Source organism: Capsicum annuum, chromosome 10 (genome assembly GCF_002878395.1).
Source record: "Capsicum annuum cultivar UCD-10X-F1 chromosome 10, UCD10Xv1.1, whole genome shotgun sequence".
Lineage (NCBI taxonomy): Eukaryota > Viridiplantae > Streptophyta > Magnoliopsida > Solanales > Solanaceae > Capsicum > Capsicum annuum.
Genome location: NC_061120.1, coordinates 175778310 through 175797999, shown reverse-complemented (window position 1 = coordinate 175797999; position 19690 = coordinate 175778310). Strand labels below are relative to the sequence as shown.

Sequence of the window (19690 nt, the reverse complement as noted above, 5' to 3'; positions counted from 1 at the left end):
CAAGAAAGAACTTTAAAGGGCCCAAGTCTTTCATCTTGAACTTAAGCATGAGATCACTTATAGTCCGATCAATCAGTCTGCTACAGCTATCAGTTACTAACAAATCATCAACATAGACTAGTACTATGACTAGATTTTTCCCTATTTTCCTTATATACAGAGAATAGTCATAATGACTTTGTACAAACCCAAGTTAAATAACAGCCTCTGTCAGTTTCAGGTTCCATTGCCTTGGAGCTTGCTTAAGCCTATAAAGGGATTTTTGCAACTTCCAGACCTTATCAATTTCCCCTTTTCTGCAAAAACCAGGGGGAAGAACCATATATACATCTTCAATGAGATCACCATGCAAAAAAAGCATTGTGAACATCTATTTGAAACACAAGCCAGTGCTTAACTGCAACAATAACAATTACTGATCTCACAGTGACCATTTTAGCCACTGGAGAGAAGGTGTCTGAGTAGTCCAACCCTTCTTTCTAATTAAATCCCTTTACAACAAGCCTAGCGTTGTATCTTTCAACAACACCAGATGCTAAATACTTAACCTTAAATACCCATTTACAACCAATGAGGTGTTTACCAAGAGGTAGATCAACTATAGTCCATGTATTGTTATCCTCAAGTGCAATTATTTCAGACTTCATGGCTTCAATACACTTGGGATCCATGAAATCCTGAGTAAAAAAAGTAGGTTCATATACTGAAGAGCAAGCTGTTAAAGCAACACAGTAAGGAGGAGAGAGTGTAGCATAGCTAACGTGATCAAAAATAGGATATAGATAGGCAAAGTTAGATTTAGACCCTTTAGTGAGATAGTCTTTAAGACAAATAGGTGGTTTGAAATATCTAGTAGAAGTTCTTCTAGTGTAAGATGAAGGGAGTAGCTTAGTTAATTTAGTAGTAACAGATTCAGGATGAGAAATAGCTGGAACTGAGCTGAGAGTTGAACCTGGAACAAGATGACCATCAGAGGTAGAACTGGAGGATGAAGGAATCACCAAAGGGACAAACTGGGTATCAGTAGAGTCATAGAATAAAGAAGGAGAAAAAATATATGAGGAGGACTCATTTGTTGAAAAGGGAACACATTCTTCTTGAAAACTACATCTCTGCTAACTTAAAAATCCTTGGTATGTAAAGCCCTGAGTTTGTACCCCTTTTAGAGATAGGAGTTACCAAGAAAACTGTAGGAATAATTCTTGTGTCAAACCTATCCACCCTCTCCACTTTAGTAGCATAATCTAGGCAACCAAATACTCTAAGATACTCAGGAGAAGGAGTAGAATAACATATGTATTCAAAAGGAGTTTTACCTTTAAGGACAGTAAAGGGCAATCTATTAATGAGATATACACTAGTAAAGGCACATTCTCCCTAAAACTTTAGAGTTACATAAGACTAGAATCTGAGAGACCTAGCTATTTCTAAAATATGCCTATGCTTCCTCTCTACAATACCATTTTGTTGAAGTGATATACACAAGAGCTTTGATGTAGAATACCAAGTGATAGACAGTTGAAGAATTTACAACTATTGTCAGATCTTAGTCATTTAATAGAAGCACCAAACATATTTTTAATGATGATAAAGAAATTTTTAGGAGCAACTATGTATTCTAATTTGGAATTAAGCAGAACTATCCAAGTGTATCTAGAATAGTAATCAACCAAGGTTAAAAAAAACACCTTATACCATCATGTGTAGGTACCCTGTAGGGCCCCAGATATCAATATGTAATAAGTGAAAAAAGCAGATGTAGTGGTGGTACTTAAAGGAAAAGGTTTCCTTGATTGTTTATCCAAAGATCTGTAACGCCCCAAAATTTGATTTTCGAGATGCCACACGGTGCTCCAAACTACAAGTAGTCCTGAGCTAACCCTGGCTGGTTTTTTACTAAATCTGAATCTCAACATAGGAAAAATATGAATATGAATATGAAAACATAATAAATGTGGAAATCTTATCTGAAACATACTAATCTCATAAGTCTTGGTAAAACAATACTAAAAAATCTGAATACTGAATCAAAAGTCTAAAACTGAATCTAGTAGTCCGACAAGCCTCTATTGACTGAGTCTAGAGAGTTACTGGGACAGGTCTCAGCTGACTTAAACTGTCTGAAATAAATAATGAAACATCTACTACTAAACTGGAAATCTGAAAAGCTAAGTCCCCGAACTATGTGGACTCACCAACTGCAGGGATGTAGATGAGATGCTAAAAAATTACTCACGCTGCTGAGACTGAGCACCTGAACCTACATTATGAGATAATGTAGCACATAGACATATATGTGGATCAGTACTTTGATGATGTACTAAGTATATAGGGGTGAATGCAATAAGTAAGTAATATCATCACAATTTATAAAATCATGAATGCAAAATGTAAATGACTCACATAGGCTTGAGTTATCTGAAATCTGAAGATCATAAATCATGAATAAAAAAGCACACAACATAAATCTTGTGAGCCACTACACTTAGTTCTGAAATTTGTATTCTATTTTTATTATCAAATCATATAGGTTAAGTGAAATTTGAAAACTCATTCTGCATGGAAAAATACTTTATCTGAAGGGAATTCTTTCAATGATTTTATTTACTAGTAGGGAAAATACTTTAAAACTATTTTGAAAATCATTACTGATAGGGAGGTTCTCTTAACTGACATAAACCATGTGAGCATTCATGGAGTCCAACGTTCTTATCCCTCTAAGGAGGAATCCTCACGTTGGGGAGAGGAGTCATACTCTTGCCAGGGAGTATAACCTATCTAAGTGATCACATATCTATCATCCACGTAGAAGTGGGAACAATCAAAATCCTACATTGGCATGTAGTTCTGGGGTATGAAACCATAGTAACGTACCCATCTCGATGCTAAATACTACGCCCATTAAATCTGTATGTCCATTCTGATGGAAATCCACTTTAAAATAGTATAATGGTTTATAAAGAAAACCTATTGTATTTTTGTAAAGCTAAATCTGTAATCTGAATCTGTAAAGTGGATTTCATATCTATTCTAGGACCAAAAGGTCAAATCTTTATCTATATTATGAGAGGAATCTAGTCATAGGATGCTTATAGCATAACAATTCTTGAAATAGTAATCTTTAATTAGCGCTCAATGACTCATGCATCAAACTCATGTTAAAACATTATAATGTTCATGCTTGATAATGTTACATTGATAAATTAATTTAAAATTTGGGAATTTCTGCAATATGAATGAAAATATGAACATAATCGTGTAATTCAACTTCTAAATCACTGGAAATCTCATAAGATTGTAAATAACAATAATGGGTATAAACTCTAACTTGAATTTCATCGAAAATCATATAAACTTCAGTAAATTCATAATTAAAACAAATTTTTGGGCACAAGGATGAAAAGAGTATATTTATTAATAACCCCACATACCTTAATTGATGATCTCAGATGAAATACTTGAATCTTGGATCTCTATTGATGTTTTGGAGAAGAGTTCTTAGAGTTCTTGAATTGGGGATTCTTAATCTTGAGTTACCTTGGAGAATTAATGGAGAAATTGGGTTTTCTTGGAGAAGGAGCTTTGATAATCTAGGGTTTTTTCTTTTGAGAGAAAGTGGATGAAATAAACATAAAATGCTTTGGAATATGTTAAATCTTATGTTTTGGATGGATTGAGGGCTTGGGAATTAACCAAAATGCCTCCTTTAAACTTTTAAACAGAACTAAAAAATGCAACATTTTTTGAACTGGATGGCCACCACGATGCGCGACTATAACGGTGGTTCACTCAAAAGTGGGTGAATGGGAACTCGGATTTCACCGCGATGCGCTACAATTGTGGTGCCCTTTAGTTTGCCATTTTGGCCACTGGCATGACGTACCAGTATCGTAAAGTGCCACTGGAATGGGACAATTGGGAATTTGGATCTCTCCACGATGCGCCAATATCACGGAGGTCTACTGGAAATTGACAATTGTCATTTAAACCTCTCCACGATGCACTAATGACCGAAATAATGGTGTTTTACGACTGAAATTTAAAATAGCCATAACTTCTTACTCGATTATTGAATTTAAGCGAATCTTATATCGTTGGAAGGATAATTCAATTTTCTATGCATTGGAGGGTCTAAAAATGGAAAATTGTACATATATGAAAAGTCACTCTCTTGAAGCCAACTCTTGAAATTTCAAATGCTAAATTGAACTAGGAAAAGTACAAGGTGTTACAATATCTCCCCCTTGGAAATATTCATCCTCAAATGTTTCTAGTTTGACTAAGGATACTGAGGAATCTGAAGATATATGATAGCATGCACAATTAAAATAAATTACGAAACTGAATCTAAGTCATTCTGAGCTTCTATGTAATCTGTGAATGCATGAACTTACATCAGGACAACTAAATAGCTGAATCTGTGATTAGTAAAGAAATAAATTAAGAAAGAGTATTACCTTCGGCAAAGTTTGAGTTTGTGGAGAAGAGGTGAGGGTACTTGTCTCGTATATCTTCTTCTGCTTCCCATGTAGCGCCCTCAACAGACTGATTTTTTCATAACACTTTGACCATGGGAACTTCTTTGTTCCTTAGTCTATAGATCTGATGATCTAAAATCTCAACTAGACTCTTTTTGTAAGAAAGGCTATTCTAAATATCTAAGTTGTCTAAAGGAACTACAATAGTGGATTCACCGATGCGCTTCTTAAGCATAGAGACGTGAAATACAGGATGAACAGTTGACAAGTCTACGAGAAACTCAAGCTCATAAGCTACTTTCCCAACACGACTCAGAATTTTGTAAGGGCCAATATACCGGGGACTAAGCTTCTTCTTTTTTCCAAATCTCTTCACCCCTTTCATAGGTGAAATCTTTAAATACATTAACTCACCGACCTCAAACTCGAGGTTCTTTCTTCTCACATCAGCATATGATTTCTGTCGACTTTGGGCTATTTTCAATCCTTCTCTAATCAACTTAACTTTTTCCATAGCTTCAAACACTACGTCAGGCCCAAGTAAAACGGCCTCACCCACTTCAAACCAACCTATGGGTAACCTACATCTCCTTCCATAAAGAGCCTCAAACGAGGCCATCTGAATGCTAGAATATTAATTGTTATTATAAGCGAACTCAATCAACGGCAAATGCTCATCCCAACTACCCTCAAAATCAAAAGTACATGCTCTCAACATATCTTCTAGAGTTTGGATGGTCCTCTCTTCTTGACCATTTGTCTGAGGGTAAAAAGCTGAACTAAGATGAACTTAGGTACTAAGACCCTTTTGAAAGGCTCTCCAAAACTGGGAAGTGAACTGAGTAACCCTATCTGAGATAATGGACAAAGGCACCCCAGGCAATCTGACTAACTCTCAGATATACAACTTAGAATAATCTTCAACTTTATAAGACTTATGAACTGGCAAGAAATGCACTGACTTAGTCAATCTGTCTACAATAACCCAAATTGAATTATACTGATGACACGAACGGGGTAAACCAGTTACAAAGTTCATATTCACCTTTTCCCACTTCCAAGTGGGGATACCAAACTCTTGTAACATACCACTAGTTCTTTGGTGCTCTACCTTAACTTGTTGACAAGTTGCACACTTTTATACGAACTCTGCTATATCTTTCTTCATACCACTCCACCAATAGATTTTCCACAAATCGCGGTACATCTTGGTGGATCCTGGAAGAATAGAATAACGCACACCTTTTACTTCTGCCATAATCCGCTGTCTCAAATCATCGACATATGGCACACACAATCTACTCTGATATCTCAACACGCCATCTCCTCCTTGGGAGAAAACCTCTACCTTTTGGTCTTTAACTGACTCCTTCAGTTTGACCAAACTAGAATCCATATCTTGCTTCTGCTTCACTTTCGAAACTAGGGAAGATTCAGAACTACTCTTAACCCAAATATTCCTTTTAGCCGAATCCACCAACCTAACACCCAATCTAGCCAAACGGCACTTCTCGATCTAACTCTTTCTTATCATTCTCCACATGAGCAACACTGCCCATAGACAATCTACTAAGGGTGTCTACTACTACATTGGCCTTGCCCGGATGATACAACACACTCAACAGTTCTAACCATCTTCTCTGATGAAGATTCAACTCTTTCTGGGTAAACACATACTACAGGCTTTTGTGGTTCGTGAACATATCAACATGCACACCACACAAATAATGTCTCCAGATTTTCAAAGCAAACACAACAGCAGCTAATTGATTCAACTCTTTCTGGGTAAACACATACTACAGGCTTTTGTGGTTCGTGAACATATCAACATGCACACCACACAAATAATGTCTCCAGATTTTCAAAGCAAACACAACAGCAGCTAATTTATGATCTTGGGTTAGGTAATTATTTTTGTGAGGCTTAAGCTGTCTAGAGGCATAGGCTATGACCTTACCTCTCTACATCAAAACACAACCCAAACTAACTCTGGAGGCATCGCAATAAACAACAAAACTATCCATACCACCGGTTAATACTAAGACTGGGGCTGAAGTGAGTTGAGTCTTCAACTCCTGAAAACTCTTCTCGCAGGAATCTGACCACTGGAACTTAACTTTCTTTTCTGTCAGTCTAGACATAGGGGAGGAAATAGATGAGAAACCTTAAACAAAACGATGGTAATAGCTAGCTAGACCCAAGAAACTTCTAATGTTGAATAGAGAGATATGTCTAGGCGAATTTTTTACGGTTTCTGTCTTTTAGGGATCTACTCTAATGCCATCGGCGAAAATAATATGATCGAGAAAGTCTACTGATCTTATCCAATATTCACACTTGCTGAATTTGGCGAACAATTTATGATCTTTAAGAGTTTGCAAAACAATTCTAAGATGATCTACATGATTATCCTCACTATGGGAGTACACAAGGATATCATCTATGAATACTATGACAAACATGCCTAGATACTGTTTGAACACTTGGTTCATGAGGTCTATAAAAGCTTCTAGGGAATTGGTTAGCCCCAAAGACTTAACTAAAACCTCAAAATGACAATAATAAGTTCTAAAGGCTATCTTTGGAATATTGCACTCTCTTATTTTAAGCTGATGATAGCCGGATCTAAGGTTTATCTTTGAGAAATAACTTGCACCTTGGAGTTGGTCAAATAAGTCATCAATTCTAGGAAGAGGATTTTTGTTCTTGACTGTGACCTTATTTAGATGGCAATAGTCAATGCACATGCATAGAGAACCATCTTTCTTTCCCACGAATAGGACGAAAGCGCCCCATGGAGAAACACTAGGCCTTATGAAACCTTTATCTAAAAGATCCTTGAGTTTCTCTTTCAACTCCTTAAGCTCCGCGGGATCCATATGATATGGAGGGATAGAAATAGGTTGAGTATCTGGGAGAAGGTCAATACCAAATTCTATCTCCCTCTTGGGAGATAACCATGGGAGATCTTCTGGAAAAACATTAGGAAACTCATTAACTACACTGACTGATTGAATTATTGGAGTCTTAGAATTTGTGTCTTTAACTCGAACTAGGTGGTAAATACAACCTTTGGATATCAACTTTCTAGCTTTAAGGTAAGATATGAAATGAATCTTGGGAGACATTGAATTACCTGACCACTCAAAGACTGGCTCATCAGGGAACTAAAACTTCACCACTCGAGTGCGATAATCTTTAGATGCATAACAGGAATGGAGCCAATCCATACCAAGAATAAGATTAAAATCAACCATATCTAGCTTTATTAAGTCTGCTAACATGACCTTATGAATAATAGTGATAGGACACTTTTTATAAATATGTTTGGTAACAACTGAATCACCTACTGGGGTGGAAACTAAGAAAGGCTCAAGAATCTTTTCAGAACTTATTTCAAAATTCACAGCAACTAACGAGGTCGTGTAGAGAAACTTGATCCAGGGTCTAGCAACAAATAAATATCAAAATAAAAGACATGAAGCATACCAGTAACAACATTTGGGAATCTTCTTGCTCCTGGCGAGATGGTAAAACATAAAACCTATTTTGGCGTTGATTACCACTGGTGTTGGATGATGTACCCTGAGGAGGAATTGGGTGACCTAAAGGGACTGGTGTGCTAGTAGCCTGAGTCTGGGGATAGACATCCCTATTTTCTTATCTAGCATGTGGGAATTCTTTGATTCCATGATCTATCTGGCCACAACCAAAACAACCTTTCTGACCCTACAAACACCACCCACATGATTCTTACCACACCTAGTACATGGGGGATGATTGGGCTTCCCACTTATACTATTCTGAGATCTGGACATAAAAAACTTACCTCACTATTCCTGCCTATTTTTTGGTGTGGAGCACTAGCTGAAGAAGGTGTGGGCATAAATGACCGATTCTAAATCTGCATATGATTTCCCCCTTCAGACCTGTTCTAACCATAATCAAACTACCTTGTTCTAGCCTTCTTATTTACTCTCTCTCTTTATTTTAACTTTTTGCCTCAATCTATTATTCATGCATCATCAACCTAGAAAGATCTATGTCTCCAAGAGCATAGCAGTCCTATACCCCTTAACTACCAACCCAGACACACCGGTCATAAACTTACTCATGCTTGACCTAGGGTCAGCCATCTGATCAGGGGCATACTTAGACAACTGGTAGAACTTAAGGCAATACTCCTTCACTATCATTGAGCCTTGCCTCAGGTTTATAAACTCTTCTATCTTAGCTTTCCTCATCTTACATAGAAAAAACTTATCTAAGAACGCATCCTGAAATATCTACCAAGTCATGGGAGCTGCATTATTCCCTCTACTTTTCTTCCACATTATTACCCAATTACAAGCAATATCCTTCAGCCTATAGGATGCCAATTCTACACTCTCCTATTCAGAAACATGCATAATTTGAGTGATCTGCTTCACCTAATCTAGATATAACTGTGGGTCCTCACCTGCCTTCAACCCAAAAAATTCTGTCGAGTTCATTCTCATAAAATCTTGAATTTTAACTGCGGCTAAGTCCTCATATTTCTGAAGTAGGACTGCATCCTGACAGTTGCCCTGAACATTAGCTGTCATAGCTTGGGCTAGCGCCTAAAAGACAACTCAAAACTCTGCATGTGACATATTCTCATTTAAAGAATCTATGGGCTGAGGTGGCTAGTTATCATTCCTGCGTGTGTTAGCTCAACGAGGAGGCATTTTCTATCATGTGAAATCATGAGGTAGAAGCAGATAGAGACACTGAATACACGATAGATCATGAAAGAAAAGATGATTTCCTAAAATGCTCCATATCCTTTTGCTCATAGATGTGGCGCGCTTCAGACTGATGATCAAGATTCTAAATAACGAGGCTTTTCTGACTCCCTAAGACTCTCTAAACCTTAGACTCTAATACCAAGTTTGTAATGCCCCAAAATCTGATTTTCAATACTTCACATGGTGCTCCGAACTACAAGTAGTCCTGAGCTAACCCTGACTGCTTTTATACTAAATCTGAATCTCAACATAGGGTAAATATGAATATGAAACATAATAAATGTGGAAAACTTATCTGAAACATACTAATCTCACAAGTCTTGGTAAAACAATACTAAAAAATTTGAATACTGAATCAAAAGTCTAAAACTGAATCTAGTAGTTTGACGAGCCTCTACTGACTGAGTCTAGAAAGTCACTAGGATAGGCCTCATCTGAATCAAACTGTCTAAAATAAATCATGAAACATCTACAACTAAACTAGAAATCTGAAAAACTAAGTCCCCAAACTATGAGGACTCACCAACTGTAGGGATGTAGATGAGATGCTCAAAAATTACTCACGCTGCTGAGACTGAGATAATGTAGCACATAGACATATATGTGGATCAGTACTTTGATGATGTACTAAGTATATGGGGGTGAATGCAATAAGTAAGTAATATCATCATAATTTATAAAATCATGTATGCTAAATATAAATGAATCACATAGGCTTGAGCAATCTGAAATCTGAAGATCATAAATCATGAATAGAAAAGCGTACAACATAAATCTTGTGAGCCACCACACTTAGTTCTGAAATCTGTATTCAGTTTTTATTCTCAAATTATATAGGCTAAGTAAAATCTGAAAAGTCATTCCACATGGAAAAATACTTTATCTGAAGGAAATTCTTTCAAAGCTTTTCTTTACTTTAAAACTATTCTGAAAATCTTTACTGATAGGAGGTTCTCTTAACCGACATAAATCATGTGATCATTCATGGATTCCAACGTTCTTGTCTCCCTAAGGATGAATCCTCACGTTGGGGAGAGGAGTCATACTCTTGCCAGGGAATATAAACTATCTAAGTGATCACATATCTATCATCCATGTAGAAGTGGGAACAATCAAAATCCTACGTTGGCATGTAGTTCTGGGGTATGAAGCTGTAGTAACGTACCCATCTCGGTGCTAAATACTACTCCCATTAAATCTGTATACCCATTCTGATGGAAATACACTTTAAAATAGTATAATGGTTTATAAAGAAAATCTACTATATTTCTGGAAAGCTAAATCTGTAATCTGAATATGTAAAGTGGATTTCATATCTATTCTGGGACCAAAAGGTCAAATCTTTATCTATATTATGAGAGTAATCTAGTTATAGGGTTCTTATAGCACAATAATTTTTGAAATAGTAATCTTTAATTAGGGCTCAATGACCCATGCATCAAACTCATGTTAAAACATTATAATGTTCATGCTTGATAATGTAAACATTGATAAATTAATTCAAAATCTGGGAATTTCTGCAATATGCATGGAAATATGAACATAATCGTGTAATTCAACTTCTAAATCACTGGAAATCTCATAAGATTGTAAATAACAATAATGTGTATAAACCCTAACTTGAATTTCATAGGAAATCATATAAAATTAAGTAAATTCATAATTAAAATAAGTTTTTGGGCACAAGGATGAAAGGAGTATCCTTGTCTAGATATCCACATACCTTAATTGATAATCTCAGATGAAACACTTGAATCTTGGATCTCCATTGATGTTTTGGAGATGAGTTCTTAGAGTTCTTGAATTGGGGATTCTTAATCTTAAGTTACCTTTGAGAATTAATGGAGAAATTAGGTTTTCTTGGAGAAGGAGCTTTGATGATCTTGGGTTTTATTTTGAGAGAAAGTGGATGAAATAAGCATAAAATATTTTTGAATATATTAAATCTTGTGTTTTGGACGGATTGGGGGCTTGGGAATTGATCAAAATACCCCCTTTAAACTTTTAAGCAGAACTGAAAAATGTAATATTTTTCGAATTAGGTGGTCACCGCGACGCACCACTATCGCGGTGGCTCACTGGAAAGTAGGCGAGTGGGAACTGGGATTTCACCGAAATGCGCCACAATCGCGGTGCCCTTTAGTTTGCTATTTTGGCCACTGACACGACGTGCCAGTATCGCGAAGTGCCACTAGAATGGGACAATTTATGAATTTGGATCTCTACGCGACATGCCAATATCGCGGAGGTCCACTCGTAATTGATAATTTTCATTTAAACCCTCTCCGCGATGTGCACCGAAATTGAGGTGTTTTACGACTGAAACTTAAAATAGCCATAACTTCTTACTCGGTTATCGAATTTAAGCGAATCTTATATCATTGGAAAGCTAGTTTAATTTTCTATTCATTGAAGGGTCTAAACCTGAAAAATTCTACATGTATTAAAAGTCATTCTCTCTTGAAGCCAACTCTTGACATCTGCAATGCTAAATTAATCTAGGAAAAGTATGGGGTGTTACAAGAGCATACAATGCACAGATCCACAACAGTAGCATCAGACTTAGTAGAAATACTTTTGAATCAGCTTAGCTTTCTTAGAATAGCAAGAGGAGCATGACCTAGTCTATCATGCCAAAGAGATAAATCCTTTCTTTAACTAGCAGAAGCTGCAAGAGTAGTAGTAGTCGTATTATTAGAAACTGTATGTACATGCACATCATGAGACTTTAGTTTTGGTCCTTGTGTTCTCAATAAGCAATGATCTTCCACTACATAGAGATCATTCTTAAGTTTCTGAATGCCCCACACTTTCCTACTGAAGATGTCCTGAAAGATACAGAAATGAGGATAAAAGATAGCACAACAGTTCAACTCTTTTGTCAGTTTTGGAACAGATAAGAGGTTAAATTTAAATTTAGGGACATGCAGGACATCTATGATCTCAAGGCCTCCAAGGATATGTGAACTTCCTATATCTCTAACTTGAGCATGATTATCAGTGGGTAAATATACCTGTCCTTCTTGTGATGTATAAGGTTTGTGTAATTTATATAGGAAGTTAAGTGTGCTAACCATGTGTTTAGATATTCCAGAGTCAGCAATCCACTTTTAATTTGTAGTGAAGTAGTTACTACACTTAACTATACCTGTTGAAGTCACAGTAGTTCCATTGTCATACGGTTTCTTTTCTTTGTCTATCATCTGCAGTAGTTGCTGATACTACTCAGGAGAAAACTAAGGTGGTTTCTACTGGTGAGACTACACATATGAGTATGGAGGTATATTATATTGTTGAGGCTGCATAAACTAGTGAGACAACAGATTAGTCATAAGAGCATAAGAATTATTGGAAGGAAAACCTCCAGTTCCTGGTTTAGGCAACTGTGTAGGTTTAGGAGTTGTATGGTTGGAGTAAAAACTTTGATTTTGAGAGATATGGCCTCTACCAAGACCACTTTTTCCTGAGGTAGAACTAGGGATTGTTGTCTTCTTCTCTCCAGATAGAGGGATAACCATGTAGAGCATAGCATGTGCCACTTGTGTGACCATTTCTATTGCAGTAGTCACAATGCAGGTGACTAGTCTTCTTAGGTTTGAAACCTGAATTTTCTTGAGTATATTTTCCCTTTCCATTAAAAAACACCAAAGCATCATTCTTATCACTAAATTTAGCAGAACTAGCAACTCTTAAAGCTGATTTTCCCATTAGTCTTTGACTCTCTTCAGCCATAACAAGAGAGTAAGCATTATTCATATTAGAAGGAGGATCAAGCATCATAATCTGACTTCTACACTAATTGTATGACTCATTCAACCCTAACAGAAACTACATCAATATCTGATAGTCAAAGTAAGCAACATAGGTCTTTGACTATTCAAAGGTATATCTTGGGCAAGGCATAAGTGTATCATACTCCATCCACAACTCCTTTAAATGGGAAAAGTAAATTGACATAGACATTACTCCTTGATTGAGTGTGGTGATTTCCTTATGTAAGTAAAAATTTTTGGATCCATCAACCTTGTCAAACCTCTCCGTCAATCATTCCACACCTATTGAGCATTACTCGCATACACTATACCACTTAATAACTCCCTACTAACTAAGATCATAATCCAGGAAAGCACTATAGCATTGCACTTAAACCAAAGATCATGCAAGGATGCAGGGAACTTATATTTAGCGCTCTATCCAGTGACAAAACCCAATTTCCCTTTACCTAGTAACCTTATCTTCATTGACCTACTCCATAATGAGTAATTTTCCGAGCCAATTAACTGAATTAAGACTAGAGAGCTACCTGAAGTATCTCATGCGTGGAGATGCAGAGGATGATTACCATCTACAACTGTTTCCCCCAACCTAATCTAGCTGTATTGCTCGTGTGTGGATCTCTATCCGTCGCCATTATGTTACTGTAAAGAATTAGAGAGATTGTCCCACGATATTACACAATTTCATCACAAACTTTACTGATAAACTACAAACCTTAACTCCCTTATTGTGTTTAATTAATGCACTCATTTCTCAAAGAAGTAGCTGCACTAAAAATAGAGAGATATCGTATTGCAGTGATCTAGTGTTGACACATCAAGTACTTGATCGAGAGCTCTGATACCATGTTGAGAATCAACAATGGTGATCCATGGAGATGAGTTTCAGCTCATAGAGAAAGAGGAAAAAACTGAAATTTAACTTTTATTGAATCAATGAGTGAATTATTCTACACACACTATCTACACACCTCTATTTATAGAGTAACTTCTAATCCCAACTAACTAACCAACTTGTACACACGTGTATTTCATTGTACATTGTAACTAACTCACACCTATAGTGCAACTAACTCATTCACCAAAAATACTGAACACACACTAGCTTAACCAACACTTTCTTGTTGGTCTTCCGCACTCAAAAATCTCGTCAATTTACTATAAAATTTGCTAATTAAACTTATTATCGATCTTAATTATTTTTTTTCCAAAAAATATTTTTTCTTTCCAATCAAACACTAAATTATTTTTGAATAAAATCTTTCTCGAAAAATAAATTTTGTCTTACAAAATACTCATTAAATCTCAGTCCATCACTCCATTCTAGTTAATTTTTGCCCAGCAGATACATGTGTTATTTTGGGTCCAATCCGTTAGATCAAGTCAATAATTGGATCATAACTCAACTCGTTCAAACATAGCGGAATAGGATGGGTTACTAAAATATTGGCTCATTTTGCCACCTTTAGGCTCTAATCGTCCAGATAAACACCAAAACCTACTAACAATCCTTCCTCAAAGCTTCAAGGAGAATAATTGGAAAAATAAAACAAGCAAAAACTAGATCCAGTGAAATCATTTTTAATTATTTGACAGATACATTTTGTAGCTTACTATAATATCTAACTATTATATCTATCCGGTTATTCAAACCAATTCCACTGCGGATATTGGATTATATTTTATAACCAATTTTTTTTTTATTTTGTAGGTTACAATTGCTGGTTATACGGTAGGAAAACGTTCGAAACATATACAACGAGGAAAGTATATAGCCGGAGTTTCAATTCCTGCTGGAATTGCGGTTACTATGTGCTTATTGGTTATTTTGAATGTTTTCCCCTTCACACCTCGTTACATTATCCCCGTCGCAAGGATGATGGTTCGCAAAACAATGATTGTCACTGGTGTTACGATGAAAAACTACGTGATGATATCAAGACACTAATATCCCTGGTATGTCAAGTTTTAATTTTACTGCAGGCATGACAATTATTGTTGTTGTTGATGTTGTTGTTGTTGTTGTTGTTGTTGTCATCATATGAAATAGCTTAATTTGCCGTTAGACTTTTGGTACATTTGCGGAGGTCCAGTGTAAAATGAGCGGATCCCTTGTGTCCAAGTTATTCGAGAAAATTGGGCCATTAAGGAGGTCAAGGTAGGGGTGTCAAGTGGGCCGGCCCGACCCGGCCCGACTACCTAACCCGGCCCGGTTTAACCCAGCTCGGTAAGCCCTAGGGCTTTAGGGTTCTGGGTCCCGAGCTGTTTATTTTGTTAAAATAGGCTCGGTTAAACCGGCCCAGACCAAGCCCGATCCAGGCCTGCCTGTTAACCGGCCCGACCCGGCCTAAAAAATAAAAAAAAATAAAAAAAGATATTTTGGATTTCGCAGATGACGGATCAACACGTTGGATTGGTGGAGGAGTAATGAAACACAATATCCTGTGCTTTCAAGATTAGCTAGAGATATCTTGAATGTTCCAATGTCAACCGTTGCATCAGAGAGCGCCTTTAGTCAGGGACGACAACAGCTTGGAGACAACCGACACTCATTGGGAAGCAATACAATGAATGTTCTAGTTTGCCTCAGAGATTGGATTAGAGCGGAAAGAAGAAACCAAGGAATGGAACCGGAGCCGAGCGATGAGCTGAAACTTGAAAAAATTATGACTTCACGGGAGAACTCAGCAGAATCAAGTTCAATGCATGGTTTTGCCCCCGTTGACTTCGACTATCCTATGCAAGTTCCAATTAATATTAACATGAATGAGTTGGAAAAAATGATGCATAATTTATAGATTTTTCATTCATGTAAATTATAAATTTTGGATCATTTTGCAATCAATAAAATTCCCCAAATTCATTCACTACTTAGTCCTTGTTTTTTATTTTTTTTTATTTAACGATTTAAAATTTTAAATTGAATTTCTAGTTTTCTACTTTAAATTAAAAACTTACTTCTACTATATTATTAATTTACTATCAAATATTATTAATTTATTATATTAAGTAGCATATGTTTTGTATATTTGTGCATATATCTTCTATAGAAGTGTATATTTAACTTATACATGTGTATATGTTTTATAAATTAGTATATAAGTATATCTATATATATTGTAATGTATATATAATGTAGTATATTTTATAAGTAGTAGTATATATACATTGAATGGTGCGTATACATAGAATAGAGTGTATATATGTGAATAGATCTTCTATAGACGTGTATATTTAACGTATACATGTGTATATGTTTTATAAATTAGTATATAACTATACAAATATATATTGTAATGTATATAAATTATAGTATATTTCATTTAAAGTATTACATATACATAGAATAGAGTGTATATATGCGAATGGATCTTCTATAGACGTGTATATTTAACGTATACATGTGTATATATTTTATAAATTAGTATATAACTATACAAATATATATTGTAATGTATATATATTGTAGTATATCTCATTTAAAGTATTACATATACATAAAATAGAGTGTATATATGTGAATAGATCTTCTATAGACGTGTATATTTAACGTACACATGTGTATATATTTTATAAATTAGTATATAACTATATATTGTAATGTATATATATATTGTAGTATATCTCATTTAAAGTATTACATATACAATTATACATAGAATAGAGTGTATATATGTGAGTAGATCTTTTATAGACGTGTATATTTAACGTATACATGTGTATATGTTTCATAAATTAGTATATAACTATCTAAATATATATTGTAATGTATATATATTATAGTATATTTGATTTAAAATATTACATATACATAGAATAGAGTGTATATATGTGAATAGATCTTCTATAGACATGTATATTTAACGTATACATTACTTTATGTTTTATAAATTAGTATATATATTGTAGTTTATACTTTTTTTAAAGTAGTACATATATATTGAATGGTGCGTATATATGTGTATATATCTTCTATAGAAGTATATCTTTAAAGTATACAAGTGTATATGTTTTATAAATTAGTATGTAACTATATATATATACATATTGTTGTATATATATATATGTATATTGTAGTATATATTTTATTTAAAGTAGTACATATATATTGAATGGTGCATATATATGTGTATATATCTTCTAAAGTAGTATATATTTAACGTATACATGTGTATATATTTTATAAATTAGTATATATATATATATATATATATATATATATATATTGTAGTGTATATATATATATATATTATACTATTATAGCATATGTTTTATTTAAAGTAGTACGTATAGTCATATATAATTATATATTGAATGGTACGTATATATGTGTAATTTTTTATATATTTTTTTAAAAATATATATTGTATATTGGAGTGTATATAGTGTATATTCGATTATTTATTTATTTTTTAAACGGGTTTGACCAGTTTTTAACCGGGTTTTGGTGGGTTAAGTGGGCCGGGTTAGGGTGGGTTTTAATTTTTTTACTGTTTGGCCCGGCCCAGCCCGATTAACATCAAACCCGACCCTTAACCGGCCCGCAACTCGGTTAAAATGGAAGGGCCAGTTCCGGGTTAGCTCGGCCCGGCCCATTTGACACCTATAGGTCAAGGGCAAAAGTAGACTTTTGTTTCTAATGGCGGGATTATATTATGTAAAACATCTAACAAATATGAAGTTCATTCCAATTTAAGTGATATACTTTTTTAGTTGGTTTAAAAAAAATGACACATCTCTAAATTTGTAAACGATTAACTTTACTCCTCCCATTTTACTGTTAATGGAAGCTTTTATGACCACAAAATATTATTACATTTTTAAGGTAACGAGTTTAAACGTTTTATAATAATAGTTACACAAAAACAATGTGCCGAGAATAACTATGTCACATAAACTGAAAATTAGGGTTTGGTAAAGTTAGACCCTTTTCCCCTCCAATTCTTCTACAATCTCCAAAACTTTAAACAATCTGCAATCATATTGTTATAAGGACTGCCTGATGCACTAATAGTTCTCACACATCTTGGGGTTCGGAGAAGGGCCAGATCACAAGGGTCTATTGTACTCAGCCTTATCTTGCATTTCTGTCAGAGGCTGTATCCATAGCTTGAACCCGTGACCTCAGCCAGGTCACATGATTGTAACTTTATGAGTTACTCCGAGGCTCCCTTCAATCACATATTTATTTGATAATTATGTTCAATTTTGGTAAATGGCAACTTTAGCGTTATGCATACTCAAATAATTTCTTTCTTTGGCTAGGTAGAGACAACATTGGCTCTAGGGGAAACTCCAAGGTAATCGACACTACAACAAGTGAAAATATCACTTGTCATTGCTCTTTCTCCTGTGTTAGATAATGCCAAAACAGTTGGACTTACATCACTTCCAGGTGCAATGACAGGCCTTATTATGGGAGGAGCTTCTCTTCTAGAGGCAATTCAATTGCAGATTGTTGTAATGAACATGCTTATCGGGGCATCGACCGTCCGCAACATCTTGTTAATGTACCTCTCATGGCCTTCATTCTTCTCAAAATCTAATCAATTAGAAACCAAAGTTCTCTCCTCAGAGTGAAGAAGGGATTTTGAGTTTTTGTTATAGAATGTCACAAGGGATTGCATGCATCTAATGCTGTCTTCTTGGATAAAAAAGCACTTCAAGATTAGTGAGCGATTCTTAAAAATCGGCGATGATGAGAAGCATGCTTTGATAGATCTTTCAGATTTGTACATACGATTTGCAACAACTTGTTTTTTTTCCTTTTAATTTCTTATGTCTAAAAACTGAATTTTATGATATAAATTCTCGTGTCGTATGTATACAGTGCCAAAATGACATGTCGCAGCAACATGTCATTTTCAGAAGCCCAAAATTTGACTTTCCAATGATAAGTATTATCTGAGCCACTGACGCATAGTTTAGTAACTTTACTCTTATTAAAACTAGTTTTGTGAGTCATGACGCATAGTTTAGTAACTTTACTATTATTAAAATTAGTTTTCTTACTATAGTCCTATAAAGAGTCACTTGGAAGGATGTATTATTTTAATAATTTTGGGATTAAATGATGAGATTATTTAATACATTATTTGGTAGTAAATTTAGAGCAATATATAACTAATACATGGAATAGTTATATACCCTACGTGATATTATATGATGTATAACTAATACACTTAATTTGATGGGATTAGTAATCCCTGATTACAATACATGAATAAATATGAGTAAAGGCAAAAATACTATCAAATTCTTTAATTTTTTTTCTAAATCTTTTTTCAATTTATTCAATGTAAATTACTTCTTTTCTAGTTATCAAGATAAAAATATCCCTCCAAATAATTTTAGTCATAAAAAAACTACTCCACTAACTTGAAAAATACTTATTGGTCAAAATTCAAAAACAAATTGCATGATTGCATGTAAGCTTTAATTTTGTAATAGGCTATTCACAAATAAAAATAATTTTCTACTTAGCTTTAACACTCTATGGAACACAATTTTATGTTAATAATGATTCTATTGTCTCATTTAAAAGTTTCATGTACCTCCCTCCAAATTAAGAATAATACAATGTGGGAACAACAAACAAATGATGAACAAATAAAGAAAGATAATAGTAATAAAAAATTCTTGCAATTGAATGATTAAATCTTAAAAT

At 34.8% G+C, this 19690-nt stretch overlaps 1 pseudogene; it reads left to right on the top strand.

The window, feature by feature from the left end:
* Positions 1-18603, top strand: part of LOC107854815 — a 53874-nt pseudogene extending 35271 nt beyond the window's left edge.
* Positions 18604-19690: the final 1087 nt, after the last annotated feature.